This window comes from Chiloscyllium punctatum, chromosome 49 (assembly GCF_047496795.1).
Source record: "Chiloscyllium punctatum isolate Juve2018m chromosome 49, sChiPun1.3, whole genome shotgun sequence".
Taxonomy (NCBI): Eukaryota; Metazoa; Chordata; class Chondrichthyes; order Orectolobiformes; family Hemiscylliidae; genus Chiloscyllium; species Chiloscyllium punctatum.
In genome coordinates, this window is record NC_092787.1 from 59405573 (window position 1) to 59429631 (window position 24059).

General features: G+C 44.4%; 1 protein-coding gene across 15 annotated transcripts in view; it reads right to left on the reverse strand.

The window, feature by feature from the left end:
* The window catches only part of akna (AT-hook transcription factor), a 214557-nt gene that overhangs the window by 167105 nt on the left and 23393 nt on the right, over window positions 1-24059 (reverse strand). For 12 of the 15 annotated variants that reach the window (XM_072565557.1, XM_072565558.1, XM_072565566.1 and 9 more), the window contains one exon: window positions 16394-16503. The gene's annotated coding sequence lies outside the window, so the exon portion shown is untranslated. Of the gene's footprint in view, window positions 1-1330; window positions 1461-2660; window positions 3115-14680; window positions 14797-16393; window positions 16504-24059 lie in introns of those variants that run through there. The other 3 variants (XM_072565553.1, XM_072565564.1, XM_072565565.1) reach the window with 3 other exon arrangements.

Here is a 24059-nt window from a genome sequence, read left to right on the forward strand (position 1 = left end):
GACCATGTTCCCAAACTAAACTAGTCCCACCTGCCTGCATTTGGCCCTTATTCCTCTAAACCTTTCCTATTCATGAACTTATCCAAATGTCTTTTAAATGTTGCAATTTTACCAGCATTATCATTTCCTCTGGCAGTACATTCCACACACAAACATTCCCTGAGTGAAAACATCGTACCTCATGTCCTTTTTGAAATTTTCTTCTCTCACCTTAAAAATATGAGCCAGAGTTTTGAACTCCCGCACCGTAAGGAAAAGACCCTTGCTATTCACCTATTTATGCTCCTCATGATTTTATAAACCTCTGTAAAGTCAGCCCTCAACCTCCTACACTGATGAAAAAATGTCCCAGCCTATTTTATAACTCAGACCTTCCACTCTCCTGCAACCTCCTGCTAAATCTTTTCTGCACCCTCTCCAATTTAATAATATCAGTCTTGGAGCAGGGTGACCAGAAGTGCACACAGTACTCCAGAAGAGGCCTCACCAATGTCCTGTACAATGTCAAATTAAATTGCTTCGCAACATCTAAATCAGAACCAATTAAAATAAACATGTGGTTAAATAGTCACCCAGATCCCATAGAGGTCAATATGGTGTAACCGTTTTTGTGGTCGCAGACCCAGCCTGTAACAAAACACGCGCTCTGTGTGTAAGAGACGAGCTACTGTGTGTTACATGCTATCAGTGTCAGAGCGAGGGAGAGTTGATGAAACCTGACGTAGTGCTAAAACATCCCTGGAGGAGCTACAAAATAAAGAACCAGCCTATGTCCTTGAACTCAGACAGCAAGGGATGTAGAGATTGTAACGAGGTCAGCCAAGTGGACCGCACAGAATATGAGTTCCCTGATTGGGGCTGCTCATCTGGTCCAATCAGGGAGCCCTGGCTGACAGATATAAACAGGAGTGTCAGAGGCTCTGATCACCCCGAGAGCTGGCTCTAAGGAAGCTTGATTAGTGCCAAGGACTTTCCATGTTTAAATAAACGGTGATTTGATGATGGGATACCAGCCTGTATGGACTTTTCATGAACCACATCATGAATGCTACCTCTGAGGTCAACAAGTCCTGGAGTGGTACTTGAACCTGGAGGTATCTGTCTTGAGGCACAAGAGTTCCGAGGCGCTGTTATTTACAGGGTTAAACTATTGCCTAGAAGAGGCTGAGTTGGGCTCTTCCAGTCATGCAGTAGCCTTTATGGTTGCCTTCCATCAGTGTCAGAGAGTCTGCTGTTTCAGTATTTTTATCAGTAAATTTGGTTCTCTTCCTTCTGACAAAAACATAGATCCTCAGAAAATGGACATATTGAGAAAGGAACTTCAGTTTACCTGCTGAGCTGATGAATTCTACGCACTAAGAAATGTAAGTCCTAGCCCACGCTGACTTTGTTGTTCCCTGCCATGGCAATGGGAGAGGCAGTACAACTTGTTTCAGTGACGTTGAAGACTTTGAACTGAGGATGGGGGAGGAGCTTTAATCATCATTGTTGTGCCTTTTCATTGGCTGGTGGCAGCCAGCTGGACATAAACTTGTCTGACTTTCGGGCGGGGATGTGATTGAGTTCACCAACAATAGTCCTGATTTATTAACAACCGAAAACACACTGAGTGAGACCACTATCTGGTACTTGTGAACCCATTCCCTGCAACAAAGAAAAAGACTTTGCTTCAAAAAGAAAGGAAAGTCTGCTTTTAAAATATAATAGACTATTTACCAATTCCATGTAAAAAAATAGTAAAAGGTAAGCCTTTTCTACGTAACCAATGCCTAATAACTGAAAGGGAATTGAAGCAGAATTGGTGATGTGCAGTGTGAATGTGCTTTGACCTCAATAGAATTAATCAGTAAAATATCCCCTTTAAACAGTAGCACTGTATAAACCAAATAATCAGGAATACGTATGTGCTCATAAGAGTGAGAGGAATTAAATAACATGTAAAAAGACGGTTTTACAAGTGAATAACTTTTTCCTGAGGTAAAGAAAAGAGGAGAAAGGAAATCACTGATTCTTTGTTCTGAAGCTTAAAGTTATTGCCAATAATCAGGAGACAAAATTACTTTCAGATAGGATGAACCCCAAAGAAGTAAATGTATTCTTAACTAACATTTAACATATATTATTTTAAAACTGAATGAGGCAAAGCTAATTTAATGAGAATCTCATCCTTTCTGCAGCATTCCGCAGCCAGAAGGAGCAGGGTTAATTTTAGGGCCTCAGACGATCCAGCAGGCTTTATTGTACAACTTGAAGTGGGAGGTAGCTTAGTAACCACAGAAAATACAAAGCCGTCACCAAGCAGCAAAGGGTTTCCTCCAGCAGGCAGAATTGTCAAGTTTTTAAGGCCACATGTACATTCATTTAACCCAGAACGACAGTGTTAATCAGTGTATTCATGTGGGTTAGTTTCAGTGGAGCTGAGCTTGTTGGCAAAGAGCTGGATCAGTCTGTGCTGCTTCCCCAGTCTCTATCGTGTCAGTAATCAGCTTTACTGTAACTATGCTCAACCTCACAGTGTTAAACTAAATGCAACTCTACAAACAGTGGGAAAACCCCACAGACACGATATCATGGAAATAGTCCTGAAAAACAAATCACAGCTAAAAAGCAGAGTTTCATCCTGATCCTAAAGAAACTAAAATGGCATTTAGTACACTTGCCTCTAAAATCGATTGTACACAGGATGCAGTTGTCAGCTTGGTTTGCACTTCAGTGTGGTCAGTACTTGCTGTCTTCACATTAGGAGCATTCACCTTATGGGTGCTTTCTCGGCCCTGAAGGTGTGCAGTGAAACAGGGAGAGGATGGGATGGCTCCAGTCTAATGCACACACATACACACACCCTCTTTGGCATAATTCCAGCACTGAAATGCCACAAAGGAGGCAAGCCCATCACTGCACAGCAGGGAAGTGCAGGGAATAGAGTCTTCCCCCGCCACTCCCCAACCCAGAGTTTGAAACAAAGACATTTTGACCGTTACCCACTGTCAAAGGGATGGAGAGAAGGCACAGAGAATGTCAACGCGCCTGCCTGCACCTCCTCACAGAACAGGGTGCAATAAACAGAGTGTTCTGACAGAGAAGGGAGATCAAAGTTGCACAAACTTGAAAAGGGGCTTGGTCATAAATATGACCAGATGGGAAAACCGAAACCAAGCCACAAGGCTCACCAAACGTACAGACAGACGATGCTTCAGGGAACTAAATTACTAGGCAGGAAAATGACTCATACTGATTATGGGTCGTCAAGCTGACAGAAACAGAGTTTCCGTTTCCTCTGTTTGTGTTTCAAAGCTTTAATCGATGACAGGAGATGTGGAGCTGAGTTAAAATGTGTACTACTTAAAAACAAAACTAATGCAACAGAATACATTTCAAGATGGGCTTTGGGCCTAACATGGGGGAGTTATTATAACAAGCAGAGCATTCCAGAGAGAGAGAGAGGGGGAGCTTGATGCGAATTCTCAATAGTTATTTATAACATTTCTGAACACAAAGGAAAATGCACAACTCTGGATTTAATGTGAAATGTTTCATGCAACCCAATATTCCTTTCTTGTTGTAAAAAAATGAAAGATTCATCATAACTGCCACATCGAAGCAAACTTCTTCGATAATAAATCCCCCTCTTTGCAGAGACTTTAGATTCTGAGTTGGGGTGAGGTGGGGTTTATTTTAATCTCAAGGATGGATAAACTGGAGGAAATTAAAATATGTTAAATGTTCAATCCTGACCCCAAACCACTATTTCCAGTTTCCAGGAGAAAGGGAGGACTGCAGCTGCTGGAGATCAAAGTGTGGTGCTAGAAAAACACAGGTCAGGCAGCATCTAAGGAGCAGGGGAAATCAACGTTTTAGGCATACGCCCTTCGTCAGGAGTAAGCCCTTCATCAGTTACCACACAGCTTTATGGGAAAGGCAATACAGGTGACGATCAAACTTACAGGAAGCACATTCATCCCTTAAACTTAAACTTCTGACTCATCGAAGCAGAGAGGCCTGTTCCTCAGGAACCCTGAAAAGTACTGAAGGAGAGAAGGGTGGGATACACAAGTTCAGCACCCTTTGTTGCACTACTTCCTTTCTGCATGTCCCCATTCCATCTTGATCAGATCAGGCTACATCTACAACCCCTCTGAGACTTGGAGATGGATGATGAACGAAAGGTAACCTTGCCTGCTATTAACACTCCCTCTCCTTTGGTGACCAGTCAACTCACATAAAATCTGATGGGATCAGGGATGAGATGCCTATATGTTTTCACTGTTTTGGGCTTTATTAATGGGGCTGTGGAGCACAACAGTGAGGAGGTTATGCTGAATTTATATGAGACATGCATTCAATCTCCATTGGGGTGTTGTGTACAGTTCTGGGAGCTGCACTTTAACAAAGGATGTGAATACAATAGAGGGAGTGCAAAAGAGCCTTCCAGCAATGGGAAACTTCAGTTATGAGGCTAGGTTGGAAGCATTCCCGTATGAGTGAAGAATCAAAGAGGAAATCTGGGAGAAAGCTCAAAATCTAGAAATGTCATAGCACAATAGATAGGAAGAAACTGCTCCCACTCATAAAAGGATCGAGAATGAGGCAGTGCAGGTGTGCTGTGACTTGCAAGGAGAGCAAATGTGGTGTGAAGAAAACTTTCTTCACACAAGCGACTTGGATCTGGAATGCCTCGAAGTGTGGTGGACAGGTTCAATTAAGGCATTCAAAGACAGTGAGATGGTTATTTGAATAGAAACAATGTGGAACATACCAGAAAAGGTAGGAGAATGGCACTAAATCATAATGCTCATTTGGAGAGCAGGTTAATAGCAGAATGGGCCAAAGGGCCTTCTCTGCACTAATCCACTCTGTGATTCTGCAATTCTGAAGATCTCTCTACATGTTCACAGATTGAGGAACTTGCATATTGTAGTGAGACACTTCGCGACACAAAGTGCTGAATGTTTGTGTTAAACGTAGTGCTGCGAAGGTGTGCTAGATTAGTCCCTGGGGTGGGAGGGTTCTCCTATGATGGAGAGTTGAGTAGATCCGGTCTATACTCTCATCAGTTTAGTAGATTGAGAGAAGACCTTATTGAAACCTGCAGGGATCTGAAGTGGCTTGATAGAATAAATAACGAGAACCTGTTTCCAAGTTCCAGGGTGGGAGGGGGGGTGTGTCGGAGGAGGAGGAGGAGGAGGACTGGTTTGCAGCCTCAGGATAAGGGACAATCATTCGGACAAGGAGTAATTTCTTCAATCAAATAGCTGTGAAATGTTGGTATGTGCCACCTGGCCGGGTTGTGTAATTCTCCATTATTGAATATATTTTGGATAAATTATCTTTGATCCCTCAGCAAATCAGGGACTTGGAGAGTGGGAAGGAGGGCAGAGTGGAAGTGAAGATCAGCCATGATTGAACCGAGTGGTGCAACAGATACGATAGATCCTGTGGTGACTTCTGAAGTCACCCTTTACAGGGTACTCACTCTAAATGTGTCTTCTGCAAAATACTGAACTAAAAAGTGCACATTGAGCACGATTAATGACATAGATTAAGTGAAATGTGGAAAAGTTGGAGCACTGAGATTTGCCACACCGGAAATATTCATCTAGATCGCTTCCAGGCAAATTGCTGCAACAAGTTGTGAGGAATGCTCAGCAGGCCAAAAGAAATATCGCCATGTGATTACTGAAGATAAATATAGAGCCCGAGTGTGGATCCGGTGGGTGGGAAACTAGCACAAAGTCGCCAGCAGGAGGCATTGCACCACTTTTTCTTATCACGTCTCTTCCTGAATGCACAGTATTGCTGAAAGCAGTTTCTCACTCAGTGTAATTGGACAAACCTACAACTGTGCAGGTCTTGACACAATGTTCAATCAGGGACTTTAACAGTATTTACTCAGGGCTTCCCAAAGGTGCATTTTATAGAAGCAGGTTTTTATCAGAAAAACAGATTGACTATATCAGGATTCCTCCTCTACTTGTCGGATCAGAATGCAAGGCTCAGTGCCTTCAATTTATAACTGTTTATTGTCAGAACAAGGGAAAATTGATCAATCTGCAATCTTGTTGCTCAGCTTTATAAAGATTCCAGTCTGTCAGGGGACGTGAAGCAGAAGAGGTTTACACTGGATTCAGCTGGACTGAAAATTACTTTGCATAACTGTCTAACAATCTGAAATTATTTCGGGCTGAATATTTCAGTCTGAAGCTTGGGGTCTTGGCCATCTGCCTCATTCACCTCAAAGAATGCATCAATTCTCTGAACATTACACTGAACTGTTTGTCCGGATTAAGAGTTCAAATTGCCCTTTGGACACAGATGGATCAGAAGGTTATAGTTCATCCACTGTCCAATGTTAACAATCTCTGAACTGGACTGCCTGACTTGGAAATGGCAAGAGCTGTTTCACTGCTTGGCTGGGAATCATATGTTTGCTGTTTGAAGAGATTTCAAGCACAGTTCTGTAGTTACAGACAGAGGTCTGCTCCAGGTACCTGGGGCAAAAATTATCCACGTTCTCAAAACCTTAAAAGCCATGTAGGGTTGGCACCTATCAGGCCCAGATCAACATGAAACTGAAGCAGCACAATTTATTTACCTTTCATTCACTAATAGTCAGCTGGAAACTGAGAAACAAATTTGTAAGGAGATCTCAGTTATCTGTAAGAATAATAGGGTGGTTATGGTAGGGAATTTTTAACTTTCCAAACATAGACTGGAACTGTGATAGTGTTAAGAGTTTAGATGGAGAGGAATTTGTTAAGTGTGTACAAGAAAGTTTTTCTGATTTAGTATGTGGATGTACCTACTAGAGAAGGTGCAAAACTTGACCTACTCTTGGGAAATAAGGCAGGGCAGGTGACTGAGGTGTCAGTGGGGGAGCACTTTGGGGCCAGCAAACATAATTCTATTAGTTTTAAAATAGTGATGGAAAAGAATAGACCGGATCTAAAAGTTGAAGTTCTAAACTGGAGGAAGGCTAATATTGATGGTGTTAGGCAAGAACTTTCAAAAGCTGATTGGAGGCAGATGATTGCAGATAAAGGGATGGCTGGAAAATGGGAAGCCTTCAGAAATGAGATAACAAGAATCCAGAGAAAGTATATTCCTGTTAGGGTGAAAGGAAAGGCTGGGAGGTGTAGGGAATGCTGGATGACTAAAGAAATTGAAGGTTTGGTTAAGAAAAAGAAGGAAGCATATGTCAGGTCAGTGAATCCTTGTAAGAGTATAAAGATAGGAGGAGAATACTTATGAGGGAAATCTGAAGGGTAAAAAGGAGGACATAAGACAGCTTTGGCAAATAGGTTTAAGGAGAATCCAAAGAGTTTTTATAAATACATTAAGGACAAAAGGGTAACTAGGGATAGAATTAGGACCCCTCAAAGATCAACAAGGCAGCCTTTGTGTAGAGCTGCAGGAGATGGGGGAAGATTCTAAACAAATATTTTGCATCAGCGTTTCTTGTGGAGAAGGACATGATAGATATAGAATGTGGGGAAATAGATTGTGACATCTTGAAAAATGTCCATCTTACAGAGGAAGAAGTGCTCAATGTCTTGAAAAGCATTAAAGTGGATAAATCCCCAGGACCTGATCAGGTGTACCTCAAACTCTGTGGGAAGCTAGGGAAGTGATTGCTGGAATAGTTAACATGGCTTTGTGTGTGGGAAATCATGACTCATAAACTTAATTGAATTTTTTTGAAGAAATAACAAAGAGGATTGATGAGGGCAGAGAGGTAGGCATGATCTTTATGGACCTCAGTAAGGCATTTGACAAGATTCCTCATGGGAAACTGGTTAGCAAGGTTAGAACTCATGGAATACAGGGAGAACTAGCCATTTGGATACAGAACTGGCTCAAAGGTAGAAGAAAGTGGCTGGTGTTGGCGGAAGGTTGCTTTTCAGACTGGAGGCCTGTGACCAGTGGAGTGCCACAATGATGGGTGCTGAGTTCACTGCTTTTTGTCATTTAGATAAAGGATTTGGATGTGAATATAGGAGGTATAATTTGTACATTTGCAGATGACACGAAAATTGGAGGAGTAGTGGACAGCAAAGAAGGTTACCTCCGAGTATAACTAGATCTTGATCAGGTGGGCAAATGGGCTGAGGAGTGGCAGATGGAGTTGAATTTAGAAAAATGTGAGGTGTTGCATTTTGGAAAAGCAAATCAGAGCAGGACTTATACATTTGGTGTATAATGGTGGCACGGGGCTCAGTGGTTAGCACTGCTGCCTCACAGCATCAGGGCCCCGGTTTGATTCCAGCCTCAGGTGACTGTCTGTGTGGAGTTTGCATATTTTCGCAGTGTCTACGTGGGTTTCCTCTGGGTGCTCTGGTTTCCTCCCACACTCTAAAGATGTGCTGGTCAGGTGAACTGGCCATGCTAAACTGCCCATAGTGTTAGGTGCATTAGTATAGGGTAAGTATAGGGGAGAGGAATGGGTCTGGATAGGTTACTCTTCGGAGGGTTGGTGTGGACTTGGTAGGCCAAAGGGCCTGTTCCCACACTGTAGGGAATCTAATCATAATGCTAAGGTCATGGGGAGTGTTGCAGAACAAAGAGACCTTGGAGTGCAGGTTCATAGTCCCTTGAAGGTAGAGTTACAGGTGGATGGGATAGTGAAGAAAGAGTTTGCTATGCTTTCTTTTCCTGGGCAGAGCACTGAGTATAGGAGTTGGGAGGTCATGTTGCTGTTTTCCAGGACATTGGTTAGACCACTGTTGGAATATTGCGTGCAATTCTCATCTCCTTCCTATTGGATGGATGTTGTGAAACTTTAAAGGGTTCAAAAAAGAGTTACAAGGATATTGCCAGGGTTGGAGGATTTGAGCTATAGGGAGATTGAATAGGGTGGGGCTGTTTTCCCTGGAGTGTTGGAAGCTGAGGGGTGACCTTATAAAGGCTTATAAAATCATGAGGGGCATGGAGAGGATAAATAGACAAAGCCTTTTCCCTGGTGTGGGTAGTCCAGAACTAGAGGGCATAGGTTTAAGGTGAGAGGGGACATAAGGGGCAACTTTTTCACGCAGAAGGTGGTGCATGCACCGAATGAGCTGCCGGAGGAAGTGGTGGAGGCTAGTACAATTACAACATTTAAAAGGCATCTGGATGGGTATATAAAATCGGAAAGGTTGAGAGGGATGTGGGCCAGGTGCCGGCAAATGGGCCTAGATTAGGTTAAGGTATCCATTTGACATAGACGAGTTGGACTGAGGGTTTGTTTCTGTGTTGTACGTCTCTATGACTTTATGACACTACTATTTGCGTAAAAACAGTTTAAAGGACATGACAGATAACATGAATTCGTTTTTTTAAGAATGTACAGTTACATTAGTATACTGTTTACTTCTACGCGATCTAAATCTCACAAAATAAATCAGATTATATTATGTATCTAATGAGAATGGATTAATTGCTTGAAATTTCTCCGTTCTGCTTTATTTCTCTACTGGTTATAGGAAACAGTCCGAAACGGTTTACACTGCAGCCAGGGGACAAAGAATTGTACAAAAGCACAAGACTCTGTGCTGTTTTTAACAACTGTACCATAAGGTCCCATACATACTCTAACCCTCTGTTTGCCCAGTCACATGCTGACAACATTATAAAGACTCCAGTGGTTCCAGTCTCATGATATCGTCAGTAACCAGTCAGATTGAAGTGAGTCATTTTCAAACGATTGTACATGACAAATGAAACAGATCATCACTGGATGAACAACTTTGTATAGCTCTCAAATTGTGATATCACAGCACAGCCTTAAAACCAAGTGTTATCCCTACTGTGGCACGATGCCAGTCTGTTACTGTGGTATGGGCATGCCAGCTCACCACGCTGTTGCTCATGGAGATTGCAGGTATTATTCTGTTTTGGCGTAGGAAACTGCAGGGCCTGCCTGGTAGAAGAAAACCACTCAATAAAAACCAAAAGAACTGAGGACGCTGTAAATCAGAAACAAAAAGAATGGAAATTGTGGAAAAGCTCTAGCAGCATCTGTGCAGAGAAATCAGAGTTAATGTTTTGGGTCCGGTGACCTTTCCGCAGAACTGGCGAAGGGTCACTGGACCCGAAACATTAACTCTGATTTCACTCCACAAATGCTGCCAGACCTGCTGAGCTTTTCCAGCAGTTTCTAATTTTGTTTACGCAGAGGAAAACCACTTCCTGATCAAAATAGAAGAGTTGATTGTTAACTCTAAATAGAAGAGCAAGTAAGATATGGCTTACTGCCTATTAACAATTTGTTACTTTAGTATGATAGCCATCATTACAGAGACTTTGAAGGGGATCGGTTGTTGGCTCTTACTCCTGCGGTATCTTTAGCCATTCTGCCCACAACTCCACATCACAATATCATTGTACATTATATTTATGGCACTCCACCAGTTGAGGGAAAGTTTTTATTTAAACAAACAGTGGGATAAGAATTCCTCTGTGTACTATTTGCAAGAAAGTTATTGACTGATTTATAAAACATATGTTTATCATGTCACTAAACAAAGCACATCAAATCAATCTTCTCCTGCCATTATTAAGCTCAACATTCAAAGAGGGCATATATTTCCACAAAAATGACAGGTCATCAAAAGTTGTAAAAGACAGGAAATGAACTCCTGTCAGGGTTACAATATATGATGGAATGGGGCTTCTTCTGTTCTCTGTCCAGAGATAGATCTGACTCTCAGTGCTGTGATCCCCATTATGGGCAGGGCAAGGTGGAGTAGGGATCAAACCAAATACTGTTAGACCCAATCTGATCCACTCCAACCATCTAGCCTCCCCCAAAAAGGATCAGCCATTGCTGTCGCATTGTGTATTTTTACATGCATTTGTGACCCTGAGTCAAGGATAGTACTGATAGAAGCTCCAATTTCTTTTCAGCTCATAACTGACCATAATTCTCTCCTAATCTTACCATCTGCAACGGATGTGTGTTGGATGCATATGTAATACTCCAACTGTATGGTCATGCTATGAATGCAAGTGCCCTGGATATCAAATCCTATAAGACCATAAGACCATAAGACATAGGAGTGGAAGTAAGGCCATTCGGCCCATCGAGTCCACTCCGCCATTCAATCATGGCTGATGCGCATTTCAGCTCCACTTACCAGCGTTCTCCCCGTAGCCCTTAATCCCTCTAGACAACAAGAATCTATCAATCTCGGCCTTGAAGACATTTAGCGTCCCGGCTTCCACTGCACTCCGTGGCAATGAATTCCACAGGCCCACCACTCTCTGGCTGAAGAAATGTCTCCGCATTTCTGTCCTGAATTGACCCCCTCTAATTCTAAGGCTGTGTCCACGGGTCCTAGTCTCCTCGTCTAATGGAAACAATTTCCTAGCATCCACCTTTTCCAAGCCATGTATTATTTTGTACGTCTCTACTAAGTCTCCCCTTAATCTTCTAAACTCCAACGAATACAATCCCAGTATCCTCAGCCGTTCCTCATATGCTGGACCTGTCATTCCAGGGATCGTCCGTGTGAATCTCCGCTGGACACGTTCCAGTGCCAGTATGTCCCTCCTGAGGTGTGGGGACCAAAACTGGACACAGTACTCCAAATGGGGCCTAACCAGAGCTTTATAAAGTCTTAGTAGTACATCTCTGCTTTTATATTCCAACCCTCTTGAGATAAGAGACAACATTGCATTCGCTTTCTTAATCACAGACTCAACCTGCATGTTTACCTTTAGAGAATCCTCGACTAGCACTCCCAGATCCCTTTGTGCTTTGGCTTTATTAATTTTCTCACCATTTAGAAAGTAGTCCATGCTTTTATTCTTTTTGCCAAAGTGCAAGACCTCGCACTTGCTCACGTTAAATTCCATCAGCCATTTCCTGGACCACTATCCCAACCTGTCTAGATCCTTCTGTAGCCTCCCCACTTCCTCAGTACTATCTGCCTGTCCACCTAACTTCGTATCATCGGCAAACTTCGCTAGAATGCCCCCGGTTCCCTCATCCAAATCATTAATATATAATGCGAACAGCTGTGGCCCCAGCACCGAACCCTGCGGGACACCGCTCGTCACCGGCTGCCATTCTGAAAAAGAACCTTTTATCCCAACTGTCTGCCTTCTGTTAGATAGCCAATCCTCAATCCATCCCAGCAGCTCACCTTGAACACCATGGGCCCTCACCTTGCTCAGCAGCCTCCTGTGTGGCACCTTATCAAAGGCCTTTTGAAAGTCTAGATAGACCACATCCACTGGGTTTCCCTGGTCTAACCTACTTGTTATCTCTTCAAAAAATTCCAACAGGTTTGTCAGGCATGACCTCCCTTTAGTAAATCCATGTTGACTTGTTCTAATCAGACTCTGCTCTTCCAAGAATTTAGAAACCTCATCCTTAATGATGGATTCTAGAATTTTACTAACAACCGAGGTTAAGCTGATTGGCCTATAATTTTCCATCTTTTGCCTTGATCCTTTCTTGAACAAGGGGGTTACAACAGCCATCTTCCAATCATCCGGGACCTTTCCTGACTCCAGTGACTCTTGAAAGATCTCAACCAATGCCTCTGCTATTTCCTCAGCCACCTCTCTCAGAACTCTAGGGTGTATCCCATCGGGGCCAGGAGATTTATCAATTTTAAGACTTTTTAACTTTTCTAGCACTATCTCTTTCGTAATGGCAATCATACTCAACTCAGCCCCGTGACACCCTTTAATTTTTGGGATATTACTCATGTCTTCCACTGTGAAAACTGACGCAAAGTACTTGTTAAGTTCTCCTGCTATTTCCTTATCTCCCATCACTAGGCTTCCTGGGGGAGGACTTTAACCCAGAGGGCTTTGTAGCTCAGCAGCAGGATGCCACTGTCTGCTGTGCCATAAGACCTCCTTCTTAAATGCTTTTTAGCACGGAATAAAGTTTGGGGATTATCTGTCCGTTAAACCAGGGGCTGGAGGATCACGTTCCTACCTGTATTCCATGAAAATGATCAGACTTTACCCAAAAAAAACTTCAGAATAAAATACATTTAGAAATAACCCTGATCCTCACTATAACAGGAAACAGAACATTGCTGCATGTGACAAACATACATTGTTTAAGCTTATGACTGATGTTCTATATGCCGTTCAAATCCAAGGCAAAATGTTGACTCAATTTAACATGACCCCTAATACAGTCTTGATAAAAGGCCTCTCTACATCGAGTCCCTCCATTGGTAAGATGTCTTTCTGCCAGGACTGCATTGGAGAATTCATCCAGCCCAGCTCACTGCAATTTTACCTGGTGCCTCTCTTCGTTTGGCCTTTATTGCTAGGGTGTTGGGGTTTAAAAATACAGAATTCACGCTACAACTATGTAGGACGCTGGTATGATTGCATCTGGAATACTGGGTTCAGTTTTGATTCCTAGATTTAAAAGAGAAAATACTGGCATTCAGAACTCGTCGAGAGTGATTCACTTGCTGTTTCCTGGGATGAAGCAACTGACACATCAAGAAAAGCTGAACAGGTTAGGCATTTACTCAATAGAGGTTAGAAGAATGAGGGGTGACCTTATTAAAACATACAACATTCTCGGGGGTTTGACAAGTTCAATATTCAGAAGGTGTTCCCACTAATGGGAGAAATCTTGAAATAGGGGTCATTATTACAGAATAGAGAGACATTCATGTAAAACTGAAATACTAAGGATTTTTCTTTCTCCCAGATGGTATTGAATATCTGGTATTCTTTACCCCTGTGGAGGCTAGATCATGGGAAGTGTTTAACATGGAGCTCGGATAGATTCTTGAAATATCAGTGGATGAGGGCTTTCAGGAGCTGGCATTAAGAAAGGAATTGAGCAGATCTACTGTGACTTTATTCAATGGCAGAGTAGATGTGATGGGCTGAAAGGCATACTCTCGCTTGTATTGCTTACGCTCTCCTGTTCCCAACTCACTTTTGAGTTGAGTGCAGAAAATAGATTTGCGGCTATCACAATGTACTCACAAGCCAATTAGCCTTACACATCCATCCTCCTCCTTGTCTCTCCCACCTCAGGAAAATCATATAATTGAACCACCCTGCACCCCTTTGGGGTTAGAATGTTCCAGAACACAGATTCAAATTTTAGTATTAAATACTGGTAACAAGACATGGTGATTTCAATACAATAAAAAATAGTGCGAGAGTTTTAACAAGTCATTGATCTAATACTGCCTATATTACAACATTGATAAGAGTCAAAATTACTACCAATTTTTAAATTCATTTAATGAGATGTATAATGGCCGTGCAATTGGACAATGACATTAACCCCCTAACAGTGTAGCCGCATACAGCCGAGTACAGCAACTTACTGCAGGTACACAAGATCGAACAGTGTATTAAGATAAGAAATTAATTTTTTTTGCACAGATTTGAAATTAAACTAAGTTCTGCAATCTTCCACCAATTTATAGCATTCAATATGAAGCAATATGCCTCAAATTTTATTTCTTTGTTCACAGAATGGGGGTATTGCTGGTTTGACCCAGTGATAGTGAGGGAACATCAATCTCACCAACATAACCTGTTATTTACCATTTTGCCCTTAAGATGACTTACATCACAGAATACTTCTGTTTGGCTACAGGTGAGAATAGTCCCTCCAATCAGATACTTCCTATACCCCAGGAGCCTCATGCCCTCCTCGTAATGTCCTTGAAGTGACCATGATAGGAAAGAGATTGCTGCTCACCTCTGTCTGGAATGTATCTTTGCAAAGTCAGGCTAGAGAGAAGACTTCTGTCAAGTGCAACCCAAGCAGTTCCACATCACAGGGACTCTTGTGCTCTACGCATTCACAGAGGCAGCCTGGGATAAATGGCAGGACATGAGGAAGATCAGAAACAGAAGGATCTTGCAGTGCTTGCCAAGGTGGCTGGACAGGTTGACAGGCTAGTTAAGGCAGCATACAGGATGCTTATGTTTGTCAGTCAAGGTCTAGATAGTAAGAGGAGGGAGGTCATGTTGGACCTTTATAGACCTTGGTTAGGCTACAGCTGGAGGACTGTGTGCAATTCTGCTCAGCACACTAGAGTAGATGTGATTGCACTGGAGGCAGAGGAGATTAACCAGGATGTTCCCAGGTAGGTGCATTTCGGCTGGGAAGAGTGGCTGGGTAAACTCAGGATGCTTTCTTTGGAATGGAGATAATTGAAGGGGATCGCAGTAGAGGTGTAGAAGATTATGAGGGCATGGAGGGATGAACAGAAAGTAGCTGTCCCTCTTTGTTGAAGGTCAAGAACAATGGGACCCAGTTTTAAAGCAAAAGGCAGGACGTTTGGCAGGATTTGAGGAAAATAATTTTCATCCAGAGGGTTGGGGGTGGGGGATGCAATGTCTGGGAGGCGAGTAACTTTGCAATCTTTAAGTAGAAGTTTCATAACATTGATAGCTATGGGCCTAGCGCAGCAAAGTCCATTATTGACAATATACCTCTCACAGGCTGAAAGGATTCTGGTTCATGTACTGATTATATGATTCAATGACAAACATTAACTGCGGCTGGAGGACCAGCAACTTGGTGGAAGATGTCCTTTGGTCTACCGTCGAGTTTCCAGTGGAAAGAGTGGCCTTTGACCCTCTGTTGCACATTGGCACATTCCAAGGTCCAGGACTATGCGCTGATGGAAGTAAAAAGCTTGGGTCAGCCCTGCAGAGGCACACTAGGGATAGAATGCTGCATCAATGCTTTAAGCCAGAGCACAGTGAAGGGCTGGAAACTATGTGGAACTCCCTCCTCTGTCCGTATGCTTGATAAGGAATATACATTGCGAATGTTATGAACGTCGAGAGTGTTGAAATCATACTGAAGCAACTCACTGTGGAATATGGTAAACGGTGAAAATGTAATACATATTTACAGATGTTATGAATATTTTTTACAAATAAATCCCTACCAACTTATCATATTCACTTGATCACATGACCAAATAAAGAAATGATTAGATTAGATTCCCTACAGTGTGGAAACAGGCCCTTCGGCCCAACAAGTCCACACCGACCCTCCGAAGAGCAACCCACCCAGACCCATTCCCCTACATTTACCCCTGACTAATCCACCTAACACTACAGGCAATTTAGCATGGCCAACTCACCTGACCTGCACAGCTTTGGAGTGTGGGAGGAAACCAGAGCACCCGGAGGAAACCCACACAGACATGGGGAGAATGTGCAAACTCCACACAGACAGTTGCCCAAGGTGGGAATTGAATCCGGGAACGTGCGTTGTGAGGCAGCAGTAATAACCACTGAGCCACCGTGCCGTAATGGTTTGAACAAATAGTAATCAAATAAACCCACCCTTAATGTCAAAATTTGAGGATAGTGATGTTGTGATGATACTGATTTAAAGTGCCAGCAGGGAAATCACAAACTAGCAACTTCATATAAAAGAGGTTGGTTTTACCTTAAATCCATTGTTGTTTCTTAAGTTGTGCAGCCTGAATTAAAGATGTTTCTGATTTCTTCATAGTCCATTTAGCATTCCTGTATCACATCCACTTGAGTGCAGAAAACCTAGTTTAACAGACAATGGAAAGAAACTCAAAACATGTTGTCTGAGTTGGATGTAACACTGTTAAAAGCTTTTGTCATAATCCTTAATCGTTTTTTGTCACAATCATCTCAAGTGCAGGTGACTCCTATCTCGGAGATGCATCGTGAAGTTAATAATTCATTCACTGATTCATCTTACGCAGCCACTGAAAATCTGGCAGAAAATTCAATGATTGATTTCAGTCCAAGGTTCTCAACTATCTTTGGTTTCAATAGGCTCCAAAAAAGTAACTCTTCCCCCTATTTTGTGAACAGATAACAAGATATACCTCTTGTTAATCCAAGACTAATTAAATGTCTCAATTGAAAGGAGCATTACTGACCCATTGTGGAAAAAACACCAGAGTTTAGTAAATCTCTGTAGAACCACACCTAAGGGAGATCCTTCAGGTTGCATAAAAACTGGATCTAATTCAAGACGATCCTTGCCTCATGGTATTTTGTCACAGGAGTCCCTCACACACTTCCCGAGTAAATAGCTAAAAACCACACAACACCAGGTTAGAGTTCAACAGGTTTATTTGGAAGCACTAGCTTTCAGAGTGCTGCTCCTTCATCAGGTGGCTGTGGAGTAAGATGGTAAGACATAGAATTTATAGCAAAAGTTTACAGTGAAATGTAACAGAAATTATATACAGGGAAATCTCGATTATCTGAACGAGATGGGTGGGCACTATTTCGTTCGGATAATCGATTATTCGGTTAATCAATTAAATGCGTTTCCTCCGGGGCCTGGAGTTTTTAAAGTCTGCTCCCCGTTCAGGAGACGACGCAGCAGCACACAATGCTTGAGAGCCCCTGCCCCACCCCCGTACAACACCGCCCCCCTGCTCGCTCTCAACACCACCTCGCTGCACACCCCCAACCCCATCCAACATCACCCCCCACCCCAACCCCGTACAACACCGCCCCCAACACCATTCCCCCCACCTGCCCCAACCCCATCCAACACCACCCCCACCCCCCAATCCTGTACAACACCGCCCCTACCCCCCAAACCCCATACAACATTGCACCCAAGCCCTGTACAACACCGCTCCCCCCCACACCAGACAACACCACCCCAACACCATCCCCCCACCCGCCCCATCCCCATCCAACACTGCCCATACCCCCCAACCCCATACAACATCACACCCCAGACCTATACAACACCGCCCCCCTGCTCGCCCTCAACACCACCTCGCTGCCCACCCCCAACCCCACCCAACATCACCCCCCCACCCCAACCCCATACAACACCGCCCCCCTGCTCGCTCTCAACACCACCTCGCTGCCCACCCCCAACCCTATCCAACATCACCCCCCACCCCAACCCCATACAACACCGCCCCCACCCCCCAACCCCATACAACATTGCACCCCAGCCCTGCACAACACTGCTCCCCCCAACACCATACAACACCACCCCCAACACCATCCCACATCGTTCTCATCCCCCAACCCCATCAAACATCACCCCCCGCCCCTACCCCGTACAACACCGCCCCCACCCCCCAACCCCATACAACATTGCACCCCAGCCCTGTACAACACCGTTCCCCCCCACACCATACAACACCACCCCAACACCATCCCCCCACCCGCCCCATCCCCATCCAACACCGCCCACACCCCCCAACCCCATGCAACACTGCCCACACCCCCCAACCCCATGCAACACTGCACCCCAACCCTGTACAACACTGCTCCCCCTAACACCATACAACACCGCCCCCAACCCCAACATCGTTCTCATCCCCCAACCCCATCCAACATCACCCCCTGCCCCAACCCCGTACAACACCACCCCCCACACCCCAACCCCATACAACATTTCACCCCCACCCCCAACCCTGTACAACACCACTCCGCCCCAACACCATCCGCCTGCCCGCCCCAACACCATCCAACATCCTCCTCCCCCCCAAACCCGTACAACACTGCCCGGCCCCCCCCAAAACTGCCTCACCGCCTGCCCCCAACCCTGTATAACATGCCCCCCACCCCCCTACCCTGTACAACACCGTCCCTCATCCCCCAACCCTGTACAACATTGCTCCCCCCCTACACCATCCGTCCACCAACCCCCAATCCCATCCAACATCGCCCTCACCCTCCAACCCCATCCAACATCGCCCTCACCCAACACCACCCACACCCCCAACTCCATCCAACATCGCCCGCCCCCCCAACCCCATACACCGCCCCCCCAGCCTCCAACCCTGTACAACTCTGCCCCTCATCCCCCAACCCTGTACAACACCGCCCCCATCCCCCAACCCTGTACAACACCGTCCCCCACTCCCTACCCTGTACAACACTGCCCCCCACCCCCAACACCGCCTCGCTGCCTGCCCCCAACCCTGTACAACACTGCCCCCCACCCCCAACCCTGTACAACACTGCCCCCCACCCCCAACCCTGTACAACACCGCTCCTCACCCCCATCCAACATCGCCCCTCCACCCCCTACCCTGTACAACACCGCCCCCCCCACTCCCGTACAACACTGCCCGCCCCAACCCCATCCAACATCGCCCCCCCACCCCCAACCCTGTACAACACCGCCCGTCCCCAACCCCATCCAACATCGCACCCCCACCCCAACCCTGTACAACACCGCCCGTCCCCAACCCCATCCAACATCGCACCCCCACCCCCAACCCCAACCCTGTACAACACCGCCAGCCCCAACCCCATCCAACACCGCCCCCACCCCCCTACCCTGTACAACACTGCCCCCCACCCCTGTACAACACTGCCCCCCACCCCTGTACAACACTGCCCCCCACCCCTGTACAACACTGCCCCCCCCCACCCCTATCCAACATCTCCCTCCCACCCCTGTACAACACCACCCGCCCCAACCAAATCCAACATCAACACCCTACCCCCCAACCCTGTACAACACCGCCCCCACCCCATCCAACATCGCGCCCCCACCCCCAACCCTGTACAACACCGTCCCCAACACCATCCCCCCCGCTCACCACCAACCCCGTACAACACCGCCCCCAACAGCATCCCCCCCGCCCCGCCCCAAACACCGGTCCCCCCATCCCCCAACCATGTACAACACTGCCTGCCCCAACCCCATCCAACACCGCCCCCTCCCCCACTTCTGTGCGCAGCCCCCTCTCCGGGGCAGCTGGACTGGACACACACACACACCACCTCTGCCCTGTCAGGACAATGTTACAGAGATTATCCGGGGAGGGGTTAGGGTACACCCGTGTAGAATTCCAGGGAAAGTGTGGGGAGATGGAGAGAAAGGATGGGAGGTTAGTCATTTGAAACAGTGTCTGTTTAATCACTGTAAACAAAAGACGTATCAGCATTCGAAACAAGTCTCTGATGTAATGTCTTTTTTTAAAATCGGCACCTCGCATCCTCCTTTGGATAATCCAATTTTCGGATAATTGGTATTTGGATAATCAAGGTTCCTCTGTATTGAAAAACAGCTGGATTGTTTAAGTCTCTTATCTTTTAGAATTACCACGTTGGGTTTCAGTTCTTTCATGTGTAAATCACAAAACTTTTTTAAAAGTTATGTTCTCGAGTGATCTTTAACAATCGGTGTCATGTCAGCCCAGATAATGTATTGAAGGTATGAAGTGCCCTGTGTGAGGCTGTCTGTGCCACAATGGTCAGACTGATCCTAATCTAAAAAATGGATCTACAGAATCTTACATAGATTCATGCAGTTTTTGAGCAAATTAAAAATGTAATTCTGAAATCACCCCATAAAGTTAAATGTGTATGTGTGCATGTGGTGTATGTGTGTGTGTATATGTGTATGTGCGCGTGCATGTGTGTGTGAGTGGGGGGACGGAGTGGGTTATGATTGTCTGTGAGAGAGAGAAATCCCAAATAAATAGTTTCATACGAAAATAGGAAAACGTTCAGAAGTAAGTCTGTCGAGATAGTTCTGTGCAAAGCCATTTGGAATGCTGGACAAGGACAGTTGATGCTCAGGAACAACCACTGGAAGCTCCCCACCATGCATCACACCACCCAGTCTTGGAACTCATTGTCGCTGGGTCACTATTCTGGGATCCCTTCCCAATAGCTACCTGAGTGACTCCATAGCAGATGGATCGCAGTCGACCAAGTAGTGACTCACACCACCTTCTCAAAAAAAAATAGGCAATAAATGTCAGGCTGGCCAGTGGTGCCCACATCCCATGAATGAATAAAAGGAAAAGTCTCATTCCTTCAGATGTTAATTGGTGGAGATTTTAGCAATATTACATTAGTGGGGGGGGGGGGGGGGGGGGGGAGTGAAATGTTTCAGTCCTGTTCAAAAACAGTATCATAACCCCCGTATGAGATGCAGTTCCTGAATTTGAATCTGTATGGCTAGAGGGGAGGAACAGGAAGGGAGCAGGGACCTTGTTAGGTATTTATTATAGGCCACCAAATGGTGGGGAAGAAATGGAAGACAACACTTGTCTCACATTATGGAAATCTACAGGACAAATAAATTTTCAATAGTTGGTGATTTCAATTACTCTAGGGTAGACTGGGAAAAAAGAATAGAAATCAGAAACATTATCTCAAATACAGGAAAGAGGCTCAGGCTGGAATAAGGAAGGCTAAGAGGAAGCCTGGGAATTGGTTTAGCTCAGTTAGCTGGATTGTTGGTTTATAGAGCAGTAACAGCAAGAGTTCAATTCTCATCACTGGTTTGAGGTTACCATGAAGGAGTCTCCTTCTCAACCTCTTCCCTTGCCTGAGGTCTGGTAGCTCTCAGTTTAAATCACCACAAGCTGCTTCTCTCCAATGATCTGGTAGGACTATGGTGACACAACAACAAGAGTAAGCCTGAGAAAAGGATGGCAAGCTGCACTAAAACAAATAGTAAAATGTCCTATAAATCTACTAGTCATAAAATATTAGCAGAGGATAGAGTGGCGTCTGTAAGGAAGAAGCAGGGTAAACTGCTCACTGAAGCCAAGTGATTGGCAGAGGTACTAAATGAATAATTTGTTTCTGTTGTTACCAAATTAGAAGATGGTGATAAATGGCCCAGTTGACAGTGTAGGTATTGAACAACTGAGTGGTATTGTGATAGATAAAGAATTGGTGCTAAAACCAGGTGGTGTGATGGCTCAGTGGTTAGCACTGATGCTTCATAGTGCCAGGGATTTGGGTTTGATTCCAGCCTTGGGCGACTGTCTGTGTGGAATTTGTACTTGTTCTCAATGTCTGTGTTGGTTTCCTTTGGGTGCAACAATGTCCTCCCATAATCCAAAGGTGTACAGGTTAGGTAGATTGGCAATGCTAAATTGCCCATAGTGATAGGTGGGTTAGCCATGGTGGAATACAGGGGGTGGGTATGGTGGGAGGGTCAAAGTGGACACGATGGGCTGAATGGTCTGCTTTCATATGGTAGGGGTTCTATTCTAAAAATGCTGGCAGCATTCCAGGTAGAATGATTTGTAGAGGTGCATTATTACTTCCTTGTTTTTATACTCTATGTAGGGGGGATGGGATGCATCCTAGATTGATGAGAGAGAGAGAGTGTTAAGCAAGTAAATTGTGGAGCTGTTGACAGAAATTTTCTAGGCCTCTCTGAACACAGGATTAGTCCCAGAGTATGGAGGATTGCAAATGGTTTACATCGGTTAAGAAAGGGCCAAAGGATAACTCAGGAAGCTACAGATCTGTCAGCTTGAATTCAATAGTGGGAAAACTGATGGAGGCCATAATGCAGGATAATGTAAATATACACTGAGACAAAAAATAAGTTAATATGAGAAATGTGGTTTAGGCAAAGGCAGGTCATGTTTGATAAATTTAAATAAGTTATTTGATGAGATGACATAGGCAGTGGATGAGGGTGGTGTAGTGGATGTTTATATTCAGACACCATTTGATATGCATATTGGTTAGCAAATTGGAAATGTTTGAGATTGATGGGTTCTTGGCATCATGGATAAGAAGTTGGCTAAAACAGGAAATAGTATGTAGGTATAAATGGATATTTCTCAGACTGGAGACAGGTTGAAAGTGGTGTTCCTCAGGAACTGCTTTTTCTGATTTATACAAATGATTTGGAGATGGGTGTTAAGGGCAAAATCTCGAAGTGTGCAGACGATACTAAGCTAACGAGGATAGTGAATTGTGAAGATGACGCTGAGTTACTTCAGAGGGACATTGATAAGTTAGCAAATGGAATTTCAAACCAGAGAAATGTGCGGTAATACATTTTGGTGACAGAAACATGGGAAGACGATCCAGACAAAATGGTACAACCTTGAGGGGAACACAGGATCAGAAGTGACATGACACCAGGTTATAGTCCAACATGTTTATTTGAAATCACAAGTTTTCGGAGCACTGCTCCTTCATTAGGTTGGATGATAACCTGGTGTCATATGACTCCTGACTTTGTCCATCCCAATCCAACTTTGGCATTTCCACATCATTAGGAATAAATAAGCAGACAGACATTGGGGTTCACGCACATGACTCTGTGAACCTGGTCCAGCAAGCTGAAACAGTTGTTAACAAGACTTATAAAATCTTGTGTTTATAAAGAGAAGCATAGAGTATAAAAGCAAGAAAGTGATAATGCATCTCAACAAATCATTGGTGAAACCACATTTGGAGTATTGTGTTCAGTTCTGGGCACCCTATTTAAGGCAGGATGTTTAAGCCCTGGAGAGAGTACAAAGGAGGTTAATGAGATTGATACCAGGAATAAGCGATTTTAGATACAAGGGATGATTAGACAAATTGGGCTTATTCTCCTTGGAGCAGAGAAAATTAAGGGGTGACATTACTGAGGTGTTCAAATTATTAACCATTTTGACAGAGTAAAAAAGCTATTCTGTATCCATCAGTTGTTTTGTCAGTAACTACGAGTTGCAATTTCAAGATTGTCAGCAAGGGAGCTGGGAGTGAGAGGAGGAGAAACCCCTTTACTCAGAGAGTTGTTAGGATTTAGATTGTGCTGCTTGGGAGAGTGGTGGAGGTGGATTCCATAGGAGGTTTCAAAAGAGAGCTGAACATTTATTTGAAAGGGATGAATTTAGAGGGTTACAAGATAGGGCTGTAGAGTGAGACTAGCTGGGAGGCTCTTTCAGTACAGGCATGATGGGCCAAATGACCTCCTCTGTACTATAACATTTTATATGATAATGTTATCACTTCCTTTCTGTCATTTTCCCCCTCCTAATCTAATTGTTTCTACAATTTCTTTATTTCACTTATTATATCTAATTTGACTTTGAATTCACCATCTGTTTCTCAGCCCTCACAGTGTTAACTTCTCAATCTTTTATTTGGATAGGATTACAGTGAGTTGCTTGCCATGGTCACTCTGCCCCAGAAACAATGTTTTTTCTCGATGTGACATTTTCCACTCGTTTTATTGGCAGGTCTACATGAAAAAAAAATCTTAAAAGCCCAAACACGCAAGGGCAAGTCTAACTAACGGCAGATTCCACTGGATGCCTTGCCACAGTAAATTATGGTCCATTGTCTACAACAAAGTCAATGTTTCCTTATCATTGTTAGGTCAATGTCCA